The sequence below is a fragment of the Sturnus vulgaris genome, chromosome 30, assembly GCF_052056855.1.
Source record: "Sturnus vulgaris isolate bStuVul1 chromosome 30, bStuVul1.hap1, whole genome shotgun sequence".
Classification (NCBI taxonomy): domain Eukaryota; kingdom Metazoa; phylum Chordata; class Aves; order Passeriformes; family Sturnidae; genus Sturnus; species Sturnus vulgaris.
The window spans coordinates 1,554,101-1,563,274 of record NC_142272.1 but is presented as its reverse complement, the minus strand read 5'-3'; positions in this window follow the sequence as shown (position 1 = coordinate 1,563,274).

The following is a 9,174-nucleotide window of genomic DNA, read 5'->3' as shown; positions in this document are numbered from 1 at the left end:
GGTCTGGGGGAGTGGGAGCCCCTCACCCCGCTGGGAAAAGAGCTGGGTTGCGTTTGGAGCCGGGGGGGCGAGGGGGGCAGCAATTCTTCCGCATGAGTTGCCCCTTTGAAAGCTCGTCTAGGGGCTTTGTGAGAGTGTCAGGCAGGAAGAATGGAGGGGGGGGCAGCGGGGCAGGCAGAGGGGAGGGGGCTGCCCAGGAAGGTGGTGGAACTGGGGGGGAAAGGGGAAGAGAGATGAGGAGGAAACAGGGGGCAGAGAAGGGGGCTCTCACCTGCCCCCTGGGCCTGGGCCTCGCTGGAGAGTTTGGGGAAACCTCCCACCTGCCCTCACCCTGCCAGGGCTAAGGAGGTTTGCAAGCCCCTCCCCTAAAGTCTGTGGGGTTATGGGGTGACCCCAGCCCCCCCCAACCCTCTGCTGCTCAGGTGTGTGCACACACAAATGCACATAGGGATGCATGACCCGACTCACCAGAGAGCACCTGGAAGGTGATGGGGGGTTGGGATTGAGCAAACGCCCACCTCCCCCTCCCCACAACCATCACCTGAGACCCCCGGTTGCCCTGGTGACCACCAGCCCCGTCCCCCTGCTCTGCACAGCCCTGGAGCACAGGTTCACACACCTGCAGAGCGACCACCTCGTGTCACATGGCACCTGTGTGACACCAGCACAGGTACGGCCACAGGAACACACAGAGAGCTCTGCATGCACAGGTAAACACATGGAGAATCACGCACAGAGCTCTGCATGCACAGGTAAACACACAGGGCACGCAGAAAATCACACAGAGATTTTAAAGCTCATCCTGTTCCACGAGCAGGGACACCTTCCACTAGCCCAGGTTGCTCCAAGCCCCGTCCAAACTGGCCTGGAACATTTCCAGGCTTCCACACGTGTGCCCAGCGTGTCACTGCATATGGGGAACACACAGGTACAGCACAGGTCACACCGTCCCCCCTCAGCACCCCCGGAGTTTTCACACCACCTCCCTGCCCGGGGCTGTGTCCCCCTTTTTCCCCCTGTGCCAGCTCTGGGGGGCTCTGGCCCCCAGCTCCACCGAGGGCCAGCAGGAATATGAAGGTCTGGGTGCAGGTGGGGAGGGGTTTCATGAGCACGGCATGGCAAGGTGGGTGCCAGGTGGGTGCCAGGTGGCATTTCCCCAATCCCCCACGTCCCACCTCTGAACACCAACACACAACAAGGGGCGACTGCACAACACCAAAAACACCCCCAAAACCACCGGTCCCAACCACAGGATGCTCCCCCCAACCCACGGGGTCCACAGGGGCTCCCCAAACCACGGTGGCCCCCCGAGCCGAGGCGGCTGGATGGGGCCGGGAGCGCTGGGAGCCAATGGGAAGCAATGGGAAGCAACGGGAAGCAATGGGAACCATCCGGCGTCTCGCCCACCGCCGCGCTCGCCTCCCCCGCCGGCCGCACACCGCCGCGGCCCACCCAAGTCGCAGCCTTTGGGCATAAATTTGAGAGCCAGGCGCAGGCGGGATGAGGGGAATCTTCCCTCGCTCTCCTCCTGCCAAGAAACTCAAACTGAAACACATTCCTGCTCCTCTCTGCCAAGAAAACCAGGAGCGCAGCCAGCGGCGGGAGCTCTCGGAGCAGGGCTGGCTCCAGACGCCGAAACGCGGCGCGGGAGGGGGTCAGGGCTGGCCGCCCCCCTCCCCCCCAGCTCCTCGCCTTTTATTTCCTGCAAACACATCTAAAATCTGTCATCTGGCTCCAGTTTCCTGAGGACACTGGGGAACGAGGCCGGGGGGAGAGGGAAGGGGATGGAGGGGAAGGCAGAGAGAGAAAAGGGGACGGAGGGAGTTTATGGGGGGTGGGACATCGGGATGGTGACACCGAGGGGTGGCGGGGGCAGAGAGACCCCAGCACCGATGGGTGGTTGGGCAGAGATGGGAAGGTGAGAGCCAGACGTGGGCACTGACGAGAACAGGAGGAGGAGGAGGAGGAGAAGGCTGCAATTCCCCTCGCAGCACCCCACCATGGGGCAGACCCAGATCCCCGCTCCAGCACCCCACGACAGTGCAGACCCCCCACTCCTGCTCTCCCCAAACCCGCAGCCGTGGGTGCAGCCGGGCGGCTCCCACCCAGCCCAGCCCCCCGGGGGGGGGTGGGGGGGACGGGGGGGGTCCCTGTGCCCCCCATCCCCGGCAGGGTTAACCAGCCCGGAGCCCCACTGTGGAGGAATGTGATGTCAGGGCTGGATTAGCCCCCGCGATCCCACAGCCCGGCCGCGCTGAGCTGTGTGTGGCACAATCCATCACCCGCCGGCACAGCCCCCGGCGTGGGGGGCCGGGGGGGCCCGGGGGGGGCTGAGCGCGGGGGGCAGCAGCGCTGCTGTCAGCGCCTGGATGAACACACGTGTTTTCTGCGTGTTTGCATGTGTGCGTGGGGATTTGGCTTCATGTGGGAGTGGTTTGTTGGGGACGACATCGGGGTGGGGACATCGGTGGGTGCTGGGAGCAGAGATCCCCCAAAATCGAGGGGTAATGGGAGAAGAGACACCCCCAAAACTGATGGGTGGTGGAGCTGGGATGGTGGGAAGGAGGGAGGGACACAGATGTAGCCCCTGGGAATGCAGGGACACAGGGATGTGTGTCCGTGTGCTCGTGCCTACAGATGTGTGGGATGTGCGGGATGTGGGGAGCTGCAACACCTGATGGGGGGCCCGCTCACCCCAAATCCTCACTCAGGAGCGAGGGAGGGAGGGCCAGAGCAGAGAGAACAGGCAGACAGAGGGAAGGGTGCGGTGGTGTGACAGGGGCCACGGTGGGGACACACCCTACAAGACCCCTGTGCACCCTTTGATCGGGAGAACCAGGGTCTGTGCTGGGGTAGGGAAACCCTGAGCCCCCCACAGGCACCCCAAAACCCACCCAACCCTAACCCCGACCTTAAACCTGGGCAAACCTAAACCAGAGGTCTGCCAGGAGCCGATGCTCCCTTGTGCCAGCAGCAGTCTGGGACCATGGGGACACATCCCAGCTGCTGGCCAGGGCAGGCTCTGGCAGGGTCACTCTGATCCTCCCTCGTGCTGCACAGCCTCAGCAAAGACCTGGAGATTCCCCACGGAACAAACACCTTTTCTCTGCCCTAGGAGCTCAGCCCGAGCTGGGAACTCCTTCCTCTGACCCCACATCTTTCTGGACTCTGCCTGCAGCAGAAGCGAAGTGTGGAACCCCCGGCCGCCGCCCCCAAACCACCCCCATCCCACGTTAGGCCGGGCTTTAGGGCCAGCCCCAGCCCCTCCGCATGGGGCAGCTTAATCTGCCCAGGACCGCGGCTCCACAAAGCGCATCGCTTCAGGTTCAGGGGGTCTGAAAGGGGACGACTCAGGGTCATGATCCCGTGCTGGTGGGGGCTGCCAAGCTCGTTCCAAGGTGGTCCCTGGCCTGCGAAAGCTGAGGCAAGGAAGAACCTGCTTAACACCGGGGACAGGGGAGGTTTATGCTCGTGTGGAGGGAAAGGCGCAGACACGTCACTGCCAGGACAGACCTGGGATATCCCAGACTCCATCCTCCCTCTCCCAGCCCTGTCACACATCCTCATTCCCCACCCAATCCCAAAATTCTTCTCTGCCATTTGCACCACTCGTAGGGAGGATCAGAATTCCCTCCCCAGGCCACCCCCACCTCCAGGTGTCCCCCAGCAACCCAGTGCCACATCTCAGGGGGCAAAACCATCTACCCCTGTCTCCCACGCGCACCCACACCCACCCAGGGCCGTGCACTGACACGTCTCTGGACATGTTAACACACGCTGACACACGTGTGCTCCGGGGAAGGAAAGGCAGGCAGCCGGGTCCTGCATATCCAGGGCAGGGATAATCCACGGAGGGGGCTGCAGACTCCCTGGAAAGAAGGGATTCCCAGCCCTCCAGCACAGCGGAGCTGCTCAGGAAGCCGTGGCAGGCCAGGCAGGGGTGGGGGGGGGCTCCATAGGTGGTGGGCGACCCTCGCTGCACGTTGTTTGCTTTGGCCCCAACACACGCTACCCCCAAATCACTCCCCTAAAGCCACTTCCCCAGCCTGCACCTTCCCCAGGCTGGAGGATGGGTGGGGGCAAGGTTTTGGGGTGGAGGTGAGGGGGGCACGCACATGGCAGCAGCTGCTGTAAGGAATTTTTATGCTTCCCTCTTCCTCCCCGGCGCTGGAGGGAAGCAACAACATGGAACATGTGGGACCCATAAAAGCCCAGCTCTGAGTCACGGCTGTGGGAGCCCCTGGCAGGCACCACTCCCTCCCATGGCATCAAGACTCGTCCCATCTCAGCATGGGCGGGCTGGGGACATCCTGGACATCCTGCCATCCCCAGGGATCGAAGGTCAGACATGGCAAGTGGCAAAATCCATCCTCCCACCGCAGTCAGGGACTGACACTGAGCCTGTTCCTACCCCAACAACTCCATCCTGCAGGATCCTCCGAGGATGGGAACTGGAGGGACGCTGGCACCCGCTAAAGAATGGGATATACAACAGGAATCCTGATAATCTGTGCAATCGCCTTTGGTTTGGCATGCTGAGCACAAGGCATCTTTGGGGATTTAGGGAGATTCTTGGGGCAGGAGACCCCTCTGTCTGCTGAGAGGTGGAGGTGTGAGTGTCCTCAGGCTGTTGCCAAAATCCCCAGCCATGCTTGGCCTGCTAGGATACATTTGTCTCTCTTGAAGTATCTGATATCAGTGGTGGTGGCTTTTTCCTTGACCGGGGACTTGCTCTGCGTCCACACAGCAACTCCATCCCCTCATCCCCTGGGATGTCATCTGCCATCCCAGGGGTACCAGCCAGAACTCTGCTCCCCTAAATCCTGGCCAGGAGTTGGACACTGGGGTTCTAACACCTGGAAACATCCCCCCAGCCTCGCTCTGGATGCAGCGGAGCAGAAACCCGACTCTGTTTTGCCACTTGTTCCCACTCTGAGGCAGCTCCTTCATTTTATTTTATCAGCTGTTCACCTTGCTGTCCTGCAGCTTCCCAAGGCTTCGGGTGTGCCATAAGGAATGGGGGGAGCTCACTGTTTTCCTGTGGGAATCCTCAGTCTCATGATGGACCAGGCCCTGGCCCTGAACAAGGGACAACAAAAATCCCACCTGGATTTTGCTGGGATCCCACCCAACAAAAATCCTGTCTGAGAGTGGCATCCAAACACTTCTTGAAGTGTGCACACGTGAACACGTGCACAGTGTGTACAGGAGGGTACCTGTGCAGGTGTGAGGACTTGTGTACAGCAGGTTGGAAGGGTGGGAAGAGCACTGCTGCCCCAGGATAATGGGCTGGCATCGTGGCTGGAGCTGTGGGATGCCCCCAACAGCGTCCCAGGTGCACTGGGTGAAGGCCCCTCATGTCTTCCAGCCCACTCACCCTTGGAATCATGGAGTCATTAGGGTTGGAAAAGCCCTCCAAGATCATCAAATCCAACCATTAACCCAGCATCGACACGGCAACCACTAACCCACATCCCCAAGTGCCACATCCACACGAGTTTTAAACAATTTCAGGGATGGTCACTCCACCACTGCCTCGGGCAGCCTGTGCCAGTGTTTGATCACCGTTCCAGCGAAGGAATTTTCCCTAATATCCAATCTAAACCTGCTGTGGTGCAACTTCCCAGGTTCTGGACAGTGACGACGGGTCCCACCAGGAGCCTGAGCTCCACACCCGCCTCTCCACAGGCTGTCCCGCCCGGACGGCGCGTCACAAGGTGTCCTTGCTGACTCACTCCGGGATGGAAACTTCCCTGCTCCAGGGAGATCCTCGCAGCTCAGCCAGCACGGAGTTTATTCCACCACCTCCCACCAGACCAGCCCTGGGGGCCCGGAGACGCTCAGCTCCCAACCTGCCCTTGGTTTTGCGATGGAAAAGACCCTGGGCTATGGGGGAGACGAGGATCCCCTCAAGCAACCATACCCTGTCCCGCGCAGAGGGAGCCTCTGCCTCAGCTGGACGCAGCAGGAAAACTGGAAAGCTTTCCTAGGTCTGAATTTCTGAAGAAGAAACTTCATCCAGCTGCTTCCTCCTCCCTTCCCCCAAAACTCAGTGCCCACCCGCATCCATCAGCTCAGGTTTGGCACACGCAGAAGAGCGGGAGGAAACTCATGGAATCAGGGTGTTCAACAGCATCTGCCAGGTCCCCAAATCACTTCCAGGGCTGGGAGCAGGACCCCAGCTGTGGCTGGACTATCCAGTAGTTTCCCAGTCCCCAAACAGAGCATTGGAATGCCACAGCCATTCCTCAGCCGCCTTCTCTCTGTCCTCACCACCCTCCCAGGAGAGGCTGCAGCCCTCAGACTGCCAGCGCAGTGCTGGGAGTCCCCCAAATTCCACAGCCGCCGCTCAGCTCCGTCCTCTCCATGCTCTCCATCCCCATCCTCTCGGGAGAGGTGCAGCCCCCACGCCGTTCCAGCAGCGCCGAGTGCCATCACATGGCCTGGCAGGACATCACGGGGCTGGGAGCACCCATTATCCCCGTGCCAACCCCTCGGAGCCGTGCCAGGGCCCCGGGAACAGCGGGTGCTGCCCATGGGGTCCATCCGGCCCTGGGGCCACCCCTGTGCCCTGCCAAAGCTCCTGGGTGCGGAGGCCCACGAGGCCGGTGCTGGAGCACTGTGGGCACCGCGGCCGGTGGGATAAGAGGCTCAGGGGGGCCAGGGGCTGGCAGGGTGGGTGGCACAGCTGGCACAGCCCCCCGGGACAGTCCTTGAGGCTGCTGCGTCACCGCGGCCGGGACAGCAACTTTCACTTGGTTGCTGCTCCCAATCCAACATCCCCAGTGCAGGCAAAGCCCGCAGCACCCAGTAGCACCCAGGAGCACCCAGGAGCACCCAGCAGCACCCAGGAGCACCCAGGAGCACTCGGCAGTCCTCAGCAGCCCCCAGCCCCGAACCAGCCTCCCTTCCGCGGGCTGCGAGCGGCTCCACCGGCCCGGTGCGGCCGTCCCAGCCCACCCACACACCGACCCAATCTCCCACCCACCGGGCGCTCAAAGCGCGGCGGGAGCGTGCGGACGTGGGCGGGAGCACGAGGGGACGTGACGGGGCACGCGTGGGGCCGATCCCCTCTGCCCGCCCCGCGTGGCCGGTCCCCCCACGCCGGGAGCCCCGGTGGAAGTCCCGGTCCCCCGGCGGAGCCTTTGGGACGGCCCGCAGAGAGATCGGCGCCATCCCGGGAACGAGGATTCCGCGGCCCGGACCAGCCCGACGGCTCCTACCTCTGGGGGGGCTCCGAGCGGCCCCGGGCGGGGCGGCGGCTCCGGCGGCTCCGTGTCCCCTGTTCCCCCGGTGGCGGCGGCGGCGGTTCGGTCTGGGAGAGAAGCGGCACATCCAGGGGGGGACGGCGGCGGCCGGGATGGGGCGGGACGGGACGGGACGGGACGGGACGGCGCCCCCCGCACTCCCCCGGCCCGCCCCGGGCGCTCGGAGTAAGTTACCGGAGCCCCGCGGGGGCGGCGGATCCCGGCGGGTCCCGCTCCGCCAACTGCGGCGGCGGCGGCGCCGATCGCGCTCGGGACGGAGACCCCGGCCGGGAGCGGCGGCCCCGAAAACCCGGGATGGATCCGGGACACGCACGGCCCCGCGCCCGCGCGCACCCCCCCCACGCGCGCACCGGCCCCGCTCGCTCGGGGCCGGCAGAACCCCACGCGTGTCCGCGGGGTGTCCGGCGGGTCCCGCACACGGCAGCACACACGCACAGAGCTGGAAACACGCGTGGCCGGTGCGCGCGGGCGCGGGGCGCGTGTGTGGGGACCCCTGTGCGCACGGAGCGGTGCCCACTCGTGTGAGGGATCACGCGTGCACGTGTGAGCGAGCACACGGTGCACGCGTGTGTGCAAGCGTGGGCACGGCCCTCGCACACGTACACGCGAAGGACACAGCCCTCGCGTAGATGGGGGTGACATTCTCCAGCCCACACACACGCACGGGGGCACAGCCCACGGACTCGCAGGAGGGCACGGCCACCAGCCCATGCACGAGCTGGGGCACACGCCGGGGACACAGCTCGGTGACACGCACACGTGCTGGGCACTGCCCACACACACACACGGACACGCGAGGGACACAGCCACCACCCCACGCGCACGCAGGGGATGCAGCACACGCACACGGGGAGCACAGCCCAGCCACAAGCGAGGTCGCAGCCTCCAGCCCACGCACACGCGGGTGCTACAGCTGGTTTACACGCACGAGCAGGGGACACGGCCCTCACACAAACACGCGCGGGCCGCAGAGCCCACGAACACGGGCGGAGAACACCCCGCAGCCCCGGACACGCACACGGGGGAGGCACCGCCCGTGTACACGCAGGGGAGACAGCAACGATTCCACTCACACGCAAGGGGCAAAGACCACGCACCCACCGGATGGCACATCCCACGCCCACGCGGAGGGACACAGCCCACGCACACGCAGGGTCACACTCCCAGCCCCTAACCCTGACCCAAAAATTACGGATGTTTATTTGAAATAAATACCGCCCGTTTTGCTCTGCACACGCACACGCGGGGAAAGCAGCACACACTTTCGGGGGGGCACGGGCGTCACACCCTCCAGCCCACGCACCCGCAGGGTCATACCCTGGGGTCACACCCTCCGGCCCACGCACGCTCATGGGATCCATCCCCACCCCGGGGGTCCCGGGTGGTCCCGGGCGGGGGTCGGGGCTGGACCGGGGGGGGGGGGGGGGGGGCGCACGGCGGGGCAGCGCCCCCTGGTGGCGCCCGGTGGCGCTCGTTGCGCTCCCCGCACCGGTGTCGCGCCGGGGCCGCGCCGTGCACCCGCTGACCCCGGAGCCGCTTACCGGGATTACCCCGCCAGGAACTCCTGTGTGCCCGGCATCAGCCTGTCCCCTGTCCCCTGTCCCTCGGTGTCATCGCGTACCGGCTGCGGCTTCCAGGACCCCCAGGGCAGAGGGGCAGCACGGGGACAGCAAGGACAGGATTTCGGGACCCCCTCAGCTCCCAGCTGGATCCATTCCCTGCCTCAGTTTCCCTCCCTACTGTCATCATCTGAGATCAACTCCTTCCCTGCTGCCCCCTCACCACAGTGCGGGTGAGGAGGGGTCTCTGCTCCCCGGGGACCCCCCAGCGCACGGGGGAGATGACAACGCCTGCAGGCTCAACTCCTTCCTCTGGCAGGAGGGGGAAGCAGCAGTGGGGTCCTGGG